The sequence below is a fragment of the Schistocerca piceifrons genome, chromosome X (genome assembly GCF_021461385.2).
Source record: "Schistocerca piceifrons isolate TAMUIC-IGC-003096 chromosome X, iqSchPice1.1, whole genome shotgun sequence".
Taxonomy (NCBI): Eukaryota; Metazoa; Arthropoda; class Insecta; order Orthoptera; family Acrididae; genus Schistocerca; species Schistocerca piceifrons.
In genome coordinates, this window is record NC_060149.1 from 608,335,210 (window position 1) to 608,353,625 (window position 18,416).

Genomic DNA, 18,416 nt, shown 5'->3' on the forward strand with positions numbered 1-18,416 from the left:
TCCACGGATTCAAGAGGTTGTCTCCATACCCGTACACGTCCATCCGCTCGATACAATTTGAAACGATACTTGTCCGACCAGGCAACATGCTTCCAGCCATCAACAGTCCAATGTTGGTGTTGACGGACCCAGGTGACGCGTAATGTTTTGTGTCCTGCAGTCATCAAGGGCGCACGAGTGAGCCTTCAGCTCCGAAAGCCCGTATCGGTATGGTTCGTTGAATGGTTGACACGCTGACACTTGTTGATAGCTCAGCATTGAAATCTGCAGCAATTTGCGGAAGGGTTGCACGTCTGTCAGGTTGAACGGTTCACTTCAGTCGTCGTTTGTCCCGTTGTCACAGGATCTTTTTCCGACCGCAGCGATGTCGGAGATTTTGTTTTACCGGATTTTTGATATTCACGGTACACTCGCGAAATGGTCGTACGGGGAAATCCCCACTTCATCGCTGCCTCGGAAATGCTGTGTCCCATCGCCCGTGCGCCGACTATGATACCACTTTCAAACTGGCTTAAATCTTGATAACCTCCCATTGTAGCAGCAGTAACCGATGTAGCAACTGTGCCAGACCCTTGTTGTCGTACATAGGCGTTGCCGACCGCAACGCCATATTCTGCCTGTTTACATATCTCTGTATTTCAATACGCATGCCTATACCAGTTTCTTTGGCGATTCAGTGTATATAGGACAAACAGGCAGGAAAATTTGAAGAAGATACTGGGAACATGCATACCCGTTTAGAATGGGTAACTAAGACATATCGGTCGTTGCCAAATACACTGCTTATGAGAGTAGTCACCCCCAGAAACCCATAAAGAGGACTTAGAGGTGATATGTGTGGATAAGAAAGGAAAGAAATTGTACCCGCTTGAGGTTGAAGTAGCAATCCACCGGTTTAAGTTTGTCAATGTACTTGATATACAAACATCAAACTGGCGAGGATAGTAATGCGTACTTAAGTCGTTTTTTAGATCTTTTTAAGGTAGGCATTAAACGATAAATGCGAACGATTTGACACATAATCTTTCGTATGTATAACCGTACGACTACTGTTGCAATTTAGTATGTATTTACCTAAATAGCAGAAACCCTGTCTCTGTGTTGCCACGTACAACCCTATTAGCTAAATTTACTTTAGTTTCCAATTAAAGTACACTGTGGGAGGGTAGTCCTGTTTATAGCAAAAGCTAATCAATAGAGTTACCCTTTCTGCAGGATCTGACCGTGAGTTATGTCTAATGGATAGGTAAATCAAACTATTCACTTCTTTTCCTAAGACCTTACGCATCGGTTGGATAGAAACGCAGTATGAATAATGTTGTACTGCAGCTAGGACTACTCAATTCAAAGTTGATTTAGTAGTTTAAAACATGTACTAATGGTCTCGTCAGCCTATCCAGGCAGTGAACCAGTGAAGTATTGGAAAAGTAGAAGTATGGATTTTGCCTGCATTATTGCCACTGTTTAATTTGGTTCTTCAAATAAACTCCATTTAAACAATATTGGACTACACCCTTGTACATTACGTTTTTAAAAGAGAAAAAGCCCAGGAGATAACTTCAAGGATGCTAAAAAAATTTGGCCAGGGGGGACGTTCAGAAACGCACTTTCCATCATCAACAAACTTAAATACTAAAATACTTAGATACTAACGCATACAATTTTTGTACTGAAATTTCACTTCAAGAACCTCTTTCTTACTGGAACTTACTTTCAAAAGATATTACTCTCTGATCTAATTCTGTATACTCATTTAACAGATTCTAGTAACTTGGTTTCAGTCTGATTGAATTTTATGTAAGCAAACTTTTACTATAACATTTTACAATAGTTGTTGTTGTTGTGGTCTTCAGTCCGGAGACTGGTTTGATGCAGCTCTCCATGCTACTCATTCCTGTGCAAGCTTCATCATCTCCCAGTACCTACCGCAACCTACATCTTTCTGAATCTGATTCGTGTATCCATCTCCCTCTACGATTTTTACCCTCAACGCTGCCCTCCAATACTAAATTGGTGATTCCTTGGTGCCTCAGAACATGTCCTACCAACCGATCCCTTCTTCTAGTCAAGTTGTGCCACAAACTCCTCTTCTCCCCAATTCTATTCAATACCTCCTCATTAGTTATGTGATCTACCCATCTAATCTTCAGCATTCTTCTGTAGCACCACATTTCGAAAGCTTCTGTTCTCTTCTTGTCGAAACTATTTTCAAAAAAATGGTTCGAATGGCTCTGAACACTATGGGACTTAACACCTGAGGTCATCAGTCCCCTAGAACTGAAAACTACTTAAACCTAACTAAGGACATCACACACATCCACGCCCGAGGCAAGATTCGAACCTGCGACCGTAGCAGTCGCGTGGTTTCGGACTGCAGCGCCTAGAACCGCGTGGCCACCGCGGTCGGTTCCAAACTATTTATCGTCCATGTTTCACTTCCATACATGGTTACACTCCGTACAAATACTTTCAGAAATGACTTCCTGACACTTAAATCTATACTCGATGTTAACAAATTTCTCTTCTTCAGAAACGCTTTCCTTGCCATTGCCAGCCTACATTTTATATCCTCTCTACTTCGACCATCACCAGTTCTTTTGTTCCCCAAATAGCAAAACTCCTTTACTACTTCAAGTGTCTCATTTCCTAATCTAATTCCCTCAGCATCACCCGACTTAATTCAACTACGTTCCATTATCCTCGTTTTGCTTTTGTTGATGTTCATCTTATATCCTCCTTTCAAAACACTGTCCATTCCATTAAACTGCTGTTCCAAGTCCTTTGCTGTCTCTGACAGAATTACAATGTCATCGGCGGACCTCAACGTTTTTATTTCTTCTCCGTGGATTTTAATACCTACTCCGAATTTTTCTTTTGTTTCCTTTGCTGCTTGCTCAATATACAGATTGAATAACATCAGGGAGAGGCTACAACCCTATCTCACTCCCTTCCCAACCACTGCTTCCCTTTCATGTCCCTCGACTCTTATAGCTGCCATCTGGTTTCTGTACAAATTGTAAATAGCATTTCGCTCCCTGTATGTTACCCCTGCCACCTTCAGAATTTGAAAGAGAGTATTCCAGTCAACATTGTCAAAAGCTTTCTCTAAGTCTACAAATGCTAGAAACGTAGGTTTGCCTTTCCTTACTCTATTTTCTAAGATAAGTCATAGGGTCAGTATGGCGTCACGTGTTCCAATATTTCTACGGAATCCAAACTGATCTTCCCAGAGATCCGGGTAGTTAAGAAAACTTATTTACATAAAAACAATTTAAATGATGCCTCTTTATATTAACTTGGCACTTCATAAGTGTGTAAAACTGGACACTCGGATTAATCATACACGAGGAAGGAAACCTACATAGGTGTATAATTAGGATGAAATAACAGGGTGAACCAGCTTCTGTAAAGTTCAAGAATGATTATCAAAACACAGTTTCAATTAATGGTTCATACTATACAAAAGTAAAAAGACAAAAAAATTTATATAGTGGCTGTAGGGTTGGGTGTGACGAGTAATTATGACGGCTACACTACCCACAGTACGGCCTGCAAGTATCTTGCTGTATGGGCTCAATTTTTCTTCTTGGTATCGTTCAATTTTACATACAGTAGCCCAACAACTAGCAGCTATGCCGTAAGCTGTTTGCAGTTTTCATCGGAGGCATTTTTGTAAAATTTGCATGCAAAGCTTCACCTGCTCCACGAAGGATTTGCCTCAACCACCGCTGCCTACAGACTTCGCGACTATTTCCAGCGCTTCCTCTAGGTGGCGCGCCAGTTCGCCATTCCCAAGAGCCACTTGCGTTTCAAGCAAAAGTGCACTGGCTTTTAGATAAAACCGATTTCTTACATTGTTCCTAAACGTGACTATTTCCTGAATTGTCAAATTTACATCATGGACAGTTTTTACACACAAATATTTTTAAATACAAGATGTCATCAGAAAATTATTTAACTTAATAAACAATGTACATAGTATTTTACAAACATTACTCACATACAACGCAAAGAACTTCAAACTCCTGTATAGCACACTTTTCTTTATATACACAGAATATATAGTACTAATATGTGAAAATTGTTTTCTTGTCCGATGTATCTCAAAATTTCGTGTAATGTTTATTTTTGTGAGTCTTTGAATATGTCAGATATTTTAAATTCTCGATATCTGGTGTCTTCTTCCTGGTTTGGCAATTTCTCTGTTGCTGTAAGGACTCGTAGTCTACTAGCATATCTGTTCTGTGTGTTTTCTAGGCCAAGAATTTTCCTCCTAATCCTTTTTTTACTCTTCGGGATGTTTTAACAGAGTGTCTTTTCTATTGAGAATTAAAATTGCGCTCGTGCACACAAATCCGGGTTTGATCACCGTGTTGTAATGTCTAACTTCTGTATACCTGGACATGTGGTTTTAATTGTAGATGTCATGTGCTGTCCAGTGCGCTCTCTTCAGTTTCTGTAATGCAACTCTCTGTGCTTCTTTTTCTTGCCCCTTTGGTTCTGTGATCTCACCGAGATACATGTACTGTCCGACTCTTTTGATTTGCATGTGCTTCGTGTTTCATTTCTGCATGTTAAATTTAGTGCAGTTAAACTCAGTTTTTTCTTGGTAGTTTGCAGGCCCGCTTTTTAGTACATTCTCTGAGGACTTTGTTTTAATGCTGTGATTTCACTGACTGCTAACATTGCCAAATTGCCTACGGAAGCTAAGCAAGAGACTTCTGTTCGTCCAGATTGAACAGGACAGTGATTGTAGTTTTCCCATTCTCTGATGATCTAACCTAAATTGAGATTGAAGATGAGTAGCGGAAGTCCATCTCCTTGGAGAACACCGGTTTTTTAATTTCAGCGGACTCTGATATTGCCCCAATAAAGTTTGCTTTGGACGTTCTGATCGTGAATGTTTGCTTGATGAGACTTGCTGTCTTTGGATATAGTTCTTGTCCATCTAGGATGTGAAAGATAGAGTGACGGTCAACCGAATCTTACGCATTCTAGTAATTTACGAAGGTGCAGATTATTGAGCTGCTTCGGATTACTTTCTATTTCAGCCATGTTTTTAGGTTGAAGATAGGTTCTACGCATGAGAGCACTAGTCTCAGACCGCTTGGTATCCGCAGATCTTATACTGAAGCTGTGCTTGTGTTATTTGAGGTAAATATGCTAAGAACATCTTGTATGTGACTTGAAGCAATGGAATAAAGGTGATGGACAAGAATATGTAAACACGAGAAGCACAACAAATTACCTAGGTTAGATTCGCGGCGGGGTCAGGGATTTTCCCTGTCTCGAGTTGACTGGATGTTGTTGTGTCGTCTTCATCATCATCATCATTCATCCCCATTACGGTCGGAGGAAGGCAATGGCAAACCACCTCCGCTAGGACCTTGCCTAGTATGGCGATGCGGGTTTCCCGCATCGTCCCCTACGCTCCTCGGAGTATGGGACCTCATCATCATCACTAAATGAATGAAAGCAGAAAATTAGAGTGAATTTTAAGTTATAGATTAAAATTAAAAGTTTATCTTGCCGCGAGTTACAAGTTGCCAGTTTGTGTGGTTGGCGGCAAGGTTGTCTCTACTGCAGCTGCCTCCCTACTTCATTTCTAAACGTGCGTCCAATAGAAAAGGCGATACCCCATCAACAATGGCACTTTGTGTTCTCAGTTTCGGCAGGTTAATTCAGATACAATTACGTGACGGGATTTTCGTTGAGAGTGCAGCACTGCAGCTCCTACAGTACAGACCTCGCATTGCACCATTGGCCTCCAAAGACACCTCGTTTCATGATAAGCGACTTTTTGAACTTTTGTTCTTTTGCAGTGCTTTGGGACAGAGTCCGTCTATGTGCCTCCCATTCCAACCACTTAGGTTGAATGACTTCTGCGCCATACAGCAACAGCTATCAATGGAGTAACACAAGACAAGGTATCAAAATTATGGGACTAGTTTGAATTGCGTCCAGATATCTGTCGTTCGTCCGATGGAAGGTACAGTAAACATTTGTGAATTGTAAATGAAAACATTAGTCATAAACGTAACTGTAAAAACTACTCCAAGGCTTTATGTGTGCATATGTAAAACCTTGTAAAATAGGAGAATTCTTTTAAAAATAGGAAAAAATATAGTCCAGTGTGTAAGTTAAAATTCACCCCAAGTTTCTATCTTCACTCATGTAGAAGATACACTAATGAGCGAAAACCTTACGATCGCCTTGTTAATAGCATCTTGGTCCATCTTTGGAACGCAGTTCAGTAACGACTAAGCTACCGATGGATTTGACATATGCTCGGTATGTTTTCGGTAATATGTGGCAGCAGTCGTATATGAACTGGTCATGCAATTCCAGTAAATTGCAAGCGGGTGGTTTGTGGGCGCAGAACTGCCGCCTGTGACGATAATGTGTTCCATCAGATTCACATCAATCGAATTTGGTAGTCAGGACATCAAGATGAGTTCACTATCTTGTTTCTCAAACCACTGCAACAAGATTCTGGCCCTGTCTGGCAGACAGTTATCCAATGAGTTGACAAAAGTTACTGGATATCATGTCGGACCTCCTTTTGTCCAGCGTAGTGCAGGAACTCGACGTTGCATGTACTCAATAAGTCGTTGGGAGTCCACTGCACAGATACTGAGCCATGCTCCACTACAGCCGTCCATAATTGCGAAAGTGTTGCTGGTGCAGAATTTTGGGCACGAACTTATCTCATGTTCAATGGGATTCATGTTGGATAATCGGGGTGGCCAAATCATTCACTCGAATTGTCCAGAATGTCCCCAAATCAAACAGTTGTGGCCCAGTGACATGACGTCGTTGTTTGGGAACATTAGGTTCATGAATGGCTGCAAATAGTCTCCAAGTAGTTGAGCATAACCATTTCCAGTCAGTGATCGGTTCAGTTGACCAGACGACCCAGTCAATTCCATGTAAACACAGCCCATACCAGTATGGAGCCACCACCAGCATGCATGTCTTGTTGGCAACTTGGATCCATGGCTTCGCAGGGTCTGCGCCACACTCGAATCCTACCATCAGCTCTTGCCAACTGAAATCGGGACTCATCTGACTAGGCCACAGTTTTCCAGTCGTCTAGGGTCCTACCGATATGGCTACGAGACCAGGAGAGGCGCTGCAGGTGATGCCGAGATGTTAGCAAAGGCACTCACGTCGTTCATCTGTGCATAGCACACCAACGGCGAATTTCTAATAATCTCCAAAAAATTGCTTGATCCCATCAAAATGCCGGAAAGGATATTCATTATGATGGGAATAGTGATATGAAATACGTTAAATTAATATGCACTCGATATTGGGCGGGCAACGAACATATGCTTGCGATATGTTGGACAATTAGTTCGAGACTACTTTCCATAGCAAACTCAGTTTCGAAAATATCACTACACACATTATTGTACATGTAAAAGGAACCACGAATTTCTACTATGCACGAGAATGGGGACAGTGTGGCCCATGTGCAGGTGAAGCTTGTCAATTGGAGATTCAAAATCATTACAGAGAAGCTACCTTATTTGAAGCAGGGATTAATAAAAAAGGAAACAATAAGGGTAAACTTCATCAAACAACTGTACAGAATGTGCTGAAATAAAGGGGTGAACAATACTTGAAGAGGCATTGCTCTGAATGTGTCATTACTAGCACATGGTGGAACATGCATCATTACGTATCAGAAAAAACTCGAATTCTAACGAGCTACTTCTCTTACTGATGAGTATTGAAACATGAACATTTAGTTTTGCGAATGTACAGCAACAATGAAATGAAAATGGTTATCACACACTACAACCTAGACTAAATAGTCCAGCGCCATACGCTTAAGACTGATGTAGGCTGAAGTTCTTACCCCAAAAAATGAGCTGAAGGTGTCGACGGTGCACAAATGACAAGGGTACATGAGCCGCGAGACAAGTGACTGTGGGGAGACAGGTCAGCCATCTTAAGCCACAGCACGGAAAATTTACTTTTTGAGCCCTAAAAATATTGGACATCCTTGGTAACATTCTGATACCCTCGAAGTTTGTAGTATGTTCCTAGAGAATCGTTCCCTCTCAAGCGGACTATTAAACGAAACATTACTGTGCCGGATTAGTTGGAAATGCTCCGATATTCACGCAGGGAAAGTGCGCCACCAGGATCTCTTTCCCATAGATACACAAATGTCGGATAGGAAGGAAACACATGTCATTTTGATAAAATGGGATAGCTAGCTGCTGTGGCCGAGCGGTTCTAGGCGCTTCAGTCTGGAACCGCGCGACCGCTACGGTCGCAGGTTCGAATCCTGGCTCGGGCATGGATGTGTGTGATGTCCTTAGGTTATTTATGTTTAAGTAGTTCTAAGTTCTAGGCGACTGATGACCTCAGATGTTAAGTCCCATAGCACTCAGAGCCACGTGAACCATTTGATAAAATGGGATAAAAAGTTTTTTACAAAGGTCATACCTATTGATCAGGCTCTCGGTGTTTGTGAGCAGAATATTATACATGATACAGGAATTACATCCACGTTGCAAAACGTGATTGATCCTAGCAGGCGACACGTTTCCACTAATCCACTGTTAAATCTCCATTATCTCGTGCCCATGGTCATCATAATTGACCACATAGTTGGGTCAACATGGGTAAACGTGCAGTGACTCCTGTTCATCAACGTACGCTCAACGGTGCGCTTCGAAACATTTGTGCCTTCACCAGCACTGTACTGTGGCGTCAGATCTGCCACAGGTCGCCGCCTATCCCGCTTTACAGAGCGGACGAGCTTCCGATCTCCATGTTCTGTTGTGAGGTATGGATGTCCAACACCTTGTCACCTACTCATGGATTCACCGTCCTTTAACTACTTACCGCAGATGCTCATCACAGTAGCACGCGAACAGTCGTCCATCTTCGTCGTTTTCGAAATGCTCGTTCCCAGGTGACGGGCCATTACAATCTACCCTTTGTCAAAGGGCACTTATCGTCGCTAGAATGATTCTCTATCCGTTCCTGGCCCGATTATAGACCTTCCTTATCGCGTCACGTGTCCCCAACACCACAAGGCACCATTCGTTCTCGCGGTGGGCAGTTGATCATACTGCTGTAGCTCGTCAGTGGAGAGGCTTGAGTAATCAAAAATGGTTCAAATGGCTCTGCGCACTATGGGACTTAACTTCTGAGGTCATCAGTCCCCTAGAACTTAGAACTACTTAAACCTAACTAACCTAAGGACATCACACGCATCCATGCCCGAGGCAGGGTTCGAACCTGCGACCGTAGCGGTAGTACGGTTCCAGACTGTAGCGCCTAGAACCGCTCGGCCACCCCGGCCGGACCTTGAGTAATCAAATGAATTTTTTTGAAACACCATGTTTTAGTCCCGACTGTATTTATTATATCTGAATTACTTCTCCTAGGTTTGAAATATTTATAGCTTTTAGAAAGAAGCTGATGATTGTAAGCAATTATTTGACTGATGTCATCCCAGGCACTGTATTAGCGAGCGTCTGTGGCTCCGACGCAGCTTGAGGCGTCTTGTTTTCTGACCAGAGCAGTTGGGTACATGTGATTATTAAGGTGGTTTGGCTTGTGTTTTGTTTCCCCATCTTCCTGGACTTAGATCCCTCAGGCGAAGCACAACTCTGAGACTGTAGTTGTTACACGAATAGGAGACTTTCACGTTGTCGAATCTTCGTCGCACTTTCATTTGGTTCAGCAGCTTTACTTCTAGTTTCTATGACAGCTCGAGACTTTATGCTCACTTCCTAACTCGTGCCTGCAGTGAAACGTATGGGTAACACCATGGGCAGATAACTGTTTCTGATTTAAATCTAAGGAGAAAGGAAATAATGAACTCAGATTTATATGAAGATTCGAGTAGTATATCAGTGGGGTCCCCGGCGCACAGTTCCGGTTTCTGCCGCTACTTGGCCAGTATCGTCATAAAATTAAAGATGGCACTGCCAAGCAACGTCGTCTTACATTTTGAAATTTCTTCCTAAACCCTCTTACATTTTGAAATTTCACTCCAACACCAGCTTGCAATTTTAAATTTCCCGCCATACGCCAACTTTCATTTTTAAATTTTCTGCCATCCACGATCTTAGATTTTTTAATTTTCTGCCAGTGCAATTTTGGTATTTTGGCTATTGCCGACCGGCGATAGGAACTTCAACTGTGCACTGGGGACCACACAGACGTACTAACGAGTCGTAAACATTGTTTATAGTCATCAACGAAGAGTCTGGCCGGCCGAAGTGGCCGTGCGGTTAAAGGCGCTGCAGTCTGGAACCGCAAGACCGCTACGGTCGCAGGTTCGAATCCTGCCTCGGGCATGGATGTTTGTGATGTCCTTAGGTTAGTTAGGTTTAACTAGTTCTAAGTTCTAGGGGACTAATGACCTCAGCAGTTGAGTCCCATAGTGCTCAGAGCCATTTGAACCATTTGAACGAAGAGTCTAAGGGTACAAGTAAGTTGCAGATTTGGAGTGATGTAAATAGTGTTTGTATGAATTCCTAAGGGACCAAACTGCTCAGGTCATCGGGATGTAAATAATGCCATGCGTATTGTATGAGATACCATACTCTGAAAATTGTATTGCAGTTTATTTGAAATAACTGCTTTAAACTCAACTGTAATAATTCCCCCACAGAGAAAGCAGGAACTGTTGTGCATGTGGAGTAGCACAGTAATTAGCATCGCTGGTTGGCGTGCAGTGTGTCGCTAGTCAAAACCTGGTCACCATTTAAAATGTGTAGAAGGTTCTTGCAACAGCTTATGTTTGTATATTCTGGAATATTTGAAGTTTTTACAAATAACTTACTCTATGTCCAGGAAGCCAGTTCTGTCTGGCTGTACGTTTGTATTTGTAACAAATGAGCTTTCAGGTCTAAGTGTTGTATAAGGGACAGTTAAATGAAAATGAGACACATGGAAAAATTAAGTAAATTGTTTATTATTTCAAAACTAATCGCCATACCTTTTACTACCTTTTACATGTACCTCACTGTGAGGACGACTGTCAATGCCTTCATGGAAAAATATTTGCGGTTGCCTACAGGATCATGAACGTACCCAGGTGTTCACCTCTTCGTCCGAAGCAAATCGACGTCCACGAATGACTTTCTTAAGGGTTCCAAAAACATGGAAATTGTATGAGGAGAGATTGGGAGTGTACGGAGGATATATAACAGCTGCCCGGCTTCACTTCTGCAGTATAGCCGAAACATCTTGGCTTATAGCCCTGTTTCCTCCCCGTGTGAAGAAAGAAATTCGTGGCCGTTAATTTGCTTCAGATGAAGAGGTGCCTGCCTGAGTGCAATCATGGTTCTGTAGGCCACCGTAAATGTGTTTTTCATCAAAGCACTGACCACCTTGTTCTTGTCTCACAGTGGGATAAATGTATTAACAGGTATGGCGATTACTTTTAATAATAAACAGTTTACTTACTTTATTTCTATCTTCCCATTTTCATTTGACTTCCCATTATACTTCAATGATGACCCTGCTTCTGGACTTGGACTCGATTGTGGTTTCGATGTGACACTGTTTGGTGGAGAGGTCGCGTACATCATTGTGGCTCCAGCTAAGCAATGTAAATGCCATGGGCTACACAGACAGAAACTAGACTACAAGTAGTACATCTATCATAATACACGTATTTTCAGAAGACAGATTCCAAAACAACAGTAATTCAGCTCCGTTTCAGGCAACCATCACTATTTTCTGGTGACACTGGTATGGACCAGACGAAATGCCTGTGCGGATTCGACTGAGTTGCCAAATACAATAGGTGGGTTGATATGATGTGTTTGGCAAATGGATGGCACAGCACAGCAGTGGTTGGAGAAGAACGAAGAGAAGCTCAAGAGTTTCGACTAATTCCAGGCTGAAATTGAGAAAAAAATTTGATGCAATCGATAACAAATCTGCCTAGGAGAAGAGCAATTCAAGAAAGGGGACCAGCTTTATGGTGAAATGATACTTACATACAGAACTGCATTATCGTGGGCTTACACCCATTCTGCCCGCAACCCACATTACATACAAGTTACACAGGCTTTCTTACAGCTGACACTTAACGGCTGCCACATTACTCATGACCACCAGATAGTGACCGTAGCACTATGAGAGCTCGCTGACCAAACGAACTTCATATTTACGCCAGTCACGTGACAGGAAGCAAGACTGACTGAATCCGGACGCCGAGGGCTGTGCACACAGGCCCAGAGCAGGCATTTCACTCTGAGTGTGCTTCTTGGGCCAGGCATCAAATGCTTGTGGCTTCCTTCAATCAGGAGCTCACTCTATAGCCGTCCCTATGCTGTCACCTCCGTCCAAGCTAGCAACATACCCGTCCAGAAGAAGACATTCCCCCAGCATAGTGACCGACCAGCAGACTTGCAATGTTTCAGAGTTTGTCTTCAATTCGGCTTTACTGGACTTGGACATGTTTCTCACTGTGAACTTTGACTCTTACTGGTCCCTTCCAGACTGGTCCCTTCCAGACATTTGTTTCCGCACTAAATGTGCCAAACACTTTTAATCGGACTATGTTTCTGGACGAGGTGTGCCAAGAACTTTTAGTTAAGAACTTTGTTTGTTCCCTTTTGTAGTTAAGCCAGAAGTTTGTCCCATTACCACGGCTTCTGCATTGAAGTACAGTTTCGTGTTACAACCAGAAGTGTCGCTTTCTTTCCAGATTTTCTGCCATAAGCACTGTTTTGTGTTTAAACAAGGAGAGTTTATGTTGTACATGACTGTTTCAAATCTCTTTTCCAAGAAGGAAATTTGTGTTCTCATAATTAAAATAAAATTGGTGTCATTTATTCAGTGTCTTTACTTTTTGACCACTTACGGCAATACTTCAATTGATGATTGGTTGTTTATTGTATTTTTCCTAATCAGTGGTTATGTGTCGTTTATCTGCCCAGGTAAAAGTGTGTTTTCGTTTCCTTCTGTTGTGTTATGGCTCCCGTGCCATTTTTCTGTTTTCTGTAGCACACCTGTTGGCAACGAAGTCTTTGTGGAACTACCCACTTAACATACAGTGGATATTTCTTGTGTGTTCGTTCTTGTTGTGTATCTTTCGGTCTCTTTTTCAGACACGAGCTTTTGACACCATTATTAGGTGTTTGTGCCCGATACATTGCACCCCGATTTTGAGACACAGCATTTCGTGCCTAGCATGCTATGTCTAATGCAACGGAGCAGTCTTCTAATTTCTTCTTACTGCGCAATCTCTGAAAGATGCAAGGCCTCCTTCTAGGACTGCTGGTGGGGGTCCCCATGACGTCAGAATTGCCCTGCAAAGTTGCTCTCCTTCAGACTACACCATGGTCTTCAGTCCCTGGCATAGCATCCGAACCAGGAGCCAAGTTTTTGTGACTGTGGAGGTACCCTGCCACCATCCCTGGCGCGCCGTCAAACCCAACATCTCCAGCCACCACCGGCCCTGCCTCAAGCTGTTGGCAGGACTGGGGACACTGCGGACAGCATCAAAACACCAAATGCTTCCTGCCACCATCTCCATCGCTATACCACAACCTGCCTCCACAATCCTACACTGCCGTGGTTTCTTCCTCTCAACACAGTTCCAACATCCTTGTCTACTTCGACCCTACCTTGGGATTCCTTCTCTCCCTGTTCCTGGACCACTTCTGGCATAGCACCTCCTTTCCCCTGCCTGGCTCAGCTCCTTCTTACTCGATGAACGCAGTTTTCCCTCCGTTTCGTTCCTCATCCTTGCACATGTGTTTCAGTTCCCCTTTCCGTGTCTCATTCATATGCTCAAATTATTAATATATACCAGTTCTTTTGTGTGACACTTTTCCATCCCAAGTGATTGTGTACAATAGTTTTCCCTCCCCAGTGCTTCCTCACAACAATGCTCTATCCTAAATGATGCCACACAACACGTTTTCACCACTAGTGCTTAGGCACATTCTTCCTTCCATCTCTTTTTCCACGTTTTTCTACCCTCAGTGTCTAGTCTATCACCTATGTTGTATAGTCTTTTTGGAGAATGGCCACATGCAGCCACTCATCCGCCACTGACGATATTACTGACCTATTTGTGTTCACCCACACCAGCTGCATGATCGCAGCTGCTGGACCACCTGGACACCACCATTGAGGAAGTGGTGGCCAGCCTCCTGCTCGATGCTATGCTCATTGCGCACCACGCAGGGAAGGACCCAGTACTCAGCGAGATTCTCAGCCTGCTATGTTACAGCTGGCCTCAGGACCAACGGCGCCTTCACCGTCCTGAGCTGTCTAGCTCAGTGGGGCTCTCTTGATCCAAGGGGACGATGGTTGCACCAAGGTCATCGTCCCCGCTGCTCTCCAGCAGCGTAATTTGTCCTTAATCTACATCAGGCACTGGGGCCTGGTTATCGTGAAGCGCCTAGCCTCCAAACATGTATCTTGTAGGGGAATGGATGCTGCCGTCAGCCACAGGCTTGCCAGAGCAAACAAACTGCTCCACCGTGTCGCTTTTTCCCACAGCCAAATACATCTTTACCTTGGTTCTTGTTACATCTAGACTTGGTGAGACCTATCTTAGGTGACTCTTGGCTGATCCTTGATCACGCAGGCGGCTGTTTTCCGTAACTTTCCCGATGTCCAACACATCCACTGGACAAATCGTCCTTAAGTTATCGTTTATCTTTGCTATTATAGAGCTCGCAAAACAAATGGTTCAAATGGCTCTGAGCACTACGGGACTTAACATCAGAGGTCATCAGTCCTCTACAACTTAGAACTACTTAAACCGTAGCGGTCGCGCAGCTCCAGACTGAGCGCCTAGAACCGCTCGGCCACTCCGACCGGGTGGGAAGGAGATGACAGTATCTTAAGACATCATATAGACTACGTAAAGGAGGCGGATGTGGGTTTCATAGGACACTGTGCGATAAGAATTACATATAAAAATGTGTTTGAAAATGTTGTATGACAAGTGGTTAGGGTTTATATGTCAATATAACATATTCCACTGCTCAGTCTCCTCCCAGATAAATTTAGAAATACCACAGTAAATTTAGAGGTGCAAGTGAATGACGTAAACAACAATAAATCGAGGAAAATAGCATGAAAGGAATCTAACAGAAACCTTTCAACTTTCTCTACTGGGATGACATGCAACATGTAATAATGTTCACCTGACTCCATGACCAACAAGGTATGCCACTTCTCATATTGCAAATGAATACTCAGCTTTCGAATTGTTCTTCCCTCCCACAACCGAAAACATTAAACTCAAGCATTCGAATGCTGAAGGGAAGCGATTATTTGGAGATAAGTGGAAAAATTAGATCTTACACAGGTCTCTAGTTATCATCAGGAGTTTAAAAGTCTCATAAAGAGTCTCACTGAAAGCTTATGGGACGAACAGATGGGTCATCCGATTTTCAGTGCTACAGTGTGACTAGAAACTTTCAAAAAGGCATAGACTTTATTCTGTTTGATGACTGTGAGATAAGGCTTCGAAGATCTGAACAAAATTTGTTTGCACTTATAAGGGATATGTGGGAGAAACGGTAAGACACATTACCTAAGTTATACAATTCTAATATTTTGTTCCGTGGACGAGCAATTTGTTGCATTCAGGGGAAAATGTCCTTTCCGCCCGTACAAGCTTAGTAAACCTGCAAAGTAGGGCAACAAGTGTTGGGTACTTTGGAACAGGGAAACAAGTAATGTATTGAATATCGAGCCATATGTCGGGAAACGACTAGAAAGCACCCCCGAAAAGAGCGAAGTCCTAAGGGTTGTAACTGATTTGTCTTAAAGTTTGAAATAGCATAAAATTACCAATGATAGATTTTTCACCTCCTATGAACTTGGACAAATGCCGACGAGGAGAAATATCAATGATCGGAACTGTGAACAGAAAAAAGCCTTCCATCCCACCAAAACGATTATACACTCCTGGAAATTGAAATAAGAACACCGTGAATTCATTGTCCCAGGAAGGGGAAACTTTATTGACACATTCCTGGGGTCAGATACATCACATGATCACACTGACAGAACCACAGGCACATAGACACAGGCAACAGAGCATGCACAATGTCGGCACTAGTACAGTGTATATCCACCTTTCGCAGCAATGCAGGCTGCTATTCTCCCATGGAGACGATCGTAGAGATGCTGGATGTAGTCCTGTGGAACGGCTTGCCATGCCATTTCCACCTGGCGCCTCAGTTGGACCAGCGTTCGAGCTGGACGTGCAGACCGCGGGAGACGACGCTTCATCCAGTCCCAAACATGCTCAATGGGGGACAGATCCGGAGATCTTGCTGGCCAGGGTAGTTGACTTACACCTTCTAGAGCACGTTAGGTGGCACGGGATACATGCGGACGTGCATTGTCCTGTTGGAACAGCAAGTTCCCTTGCCGGTCTAGGAATGGTAGAACGATGGGTTCGATGACGGTTTGGATGTACCGTGCACTATTCAGTGTCCCCTCGACGATCACCAGTGGTGTATGGCCAGTGTTGGAGATCGCTCCCCACACCATGATGCCGGGTGTTGGCCCTGTGTGCCTCGGTCGTATGCAGTCCTGATTGTGGCGCTCACCTGCACGGCGCCAAACACGCATACGACCATCATTGGCACCAAGGCAGAAGTGACTCTCATCGCTGAAGACGACATGTCTCCATTCATCCCTCAATTCACGCCTGTCGCGACACCACTGGAGGCGGGCTGCACGATGTTGGGGCGTGAGCGGAAGACGGCCGAACGGTGTGCGGGACCGTAGCCCAGCTTCATGGAGACGGTTGCGAATGGTCCTCGCCGATACCCCAGGAGCAACAGTGTCCCTAATTTGCTGGGAAGTGGCGGTGCGGTCCCCTACGGCACTGCGTAGGATCCTACGGTCTTGGCGTGCATCCGTGCGTCGCTGCGGTCCGGTCCCAGGTCGACGGGCACGTGCACCTTCCGCCGACCACTGGCGACAACATCGATGTACTGCGGAGACCTCACGCCCCACGTGTTGAGCAATTCGGCGGTACGTCCACCCGGCCTCCCGCATGCCCACTATACGCCCTCGCTCAAAGTCCGTCAACTGCACATACGGTTCACGTCCACGCTGTCGCGGCATGCTACCAGTGTTAAAGACTGCGATGGAGCTCCGTATGCCACGGCAAACTGGCTGACACTGACGGCGGCGGTGCACAAATGCTGCGCAGCTAGCGCCATTCGACGGCCAACACCGCGGTTCCTGGTGTGTCCGCTGTGCCGTGCGTGTGATCATTGCTTGTACAGCCCTCTCGCAGTGTCCGGAGCAAGTATGGTGGGTCTGACACACCGGTGTCAATGTGTTCTTTTTTCCATTTCCAGGAGTGTAGACCAGGCGATTCCTAATTACACATCAGCTCTCGCTTTCAAAAAGGATTGTTCGTCCACGAGCCTACGAAAGCAGTAGATACCATTTCCATCGACTTAGGGGCGGTGTTCGACATAGTTCCGCGAAATCGCCACTTGAACGAAATACAGAATATTACACCAGATTCATTGATTGGATTCGAGAGATTATCGCAAATAGCCTAGTGTTGCCAACTGTTAGGAAACCTTTTCTGTTCACTCACGACTTTTGAAGGCAGTGTCTATGTCGATAACGTGTTCCTTGACTTCTGGCAAGTGTTCGGTATAGTTACGCGCTTCCGCCACAAGAGCAAAATATGGAATATCAGACCGTATTTTTGGTTGTATTTAAGTGTTCCCGGCAGGTATTATATTGTTCGTAATGGGGAGGAAATTTCAGGCTTAAGAAGTAGTGTCAGCCATTCCTTTCAGGAGTGCTGTAGCAACTATCAGCGGCGCGTCCACTGTAGTGGCCAAAATGGCGTCTTCTCTCACCGTCACACACCATTAAGGACAAAAGAACGTCATCCAGTTTTACAATTAGAATAGGCTACGTGAGGAGTCCTGTAACCGGTTACAGCTATGGATGCATTACCTGTAGAGTACAATATGTGGCTGAAAAGCAAATTCCCGCATTCCTAAGATGTGATGTGGCACTGGGAGGTCCAGATACACATAGTGCAGCTATAAGTTTACCAGGGCATATTGATTGTGGATAGACGATGGGACGACATTTCGCTATTCATGCTCAGTGATGAATAGAGTACTGATGCGGTAGGACGTCAACTACAAAGTGTAGCCTTCCAGAGCACATGAGCAGAGTGTCTGGACGGGCATAACACGCCGTCGCCCGCTGACAGCTTTAATTCAGACACTGTTACATGACATGCGACCTTAAGTGGCTGAAACCACTGGACAGTAGACTTTTCGACTGCGGGAGAGGGCTCTACCTGGCGTGGTGTTTGTGTAAATAATGATGATGCAAGTGCATACCTCTCCCACTCTTATCGTATTTCTTATGATACTGAAAAGTTTTTGACATCCATACATGTGAACCAC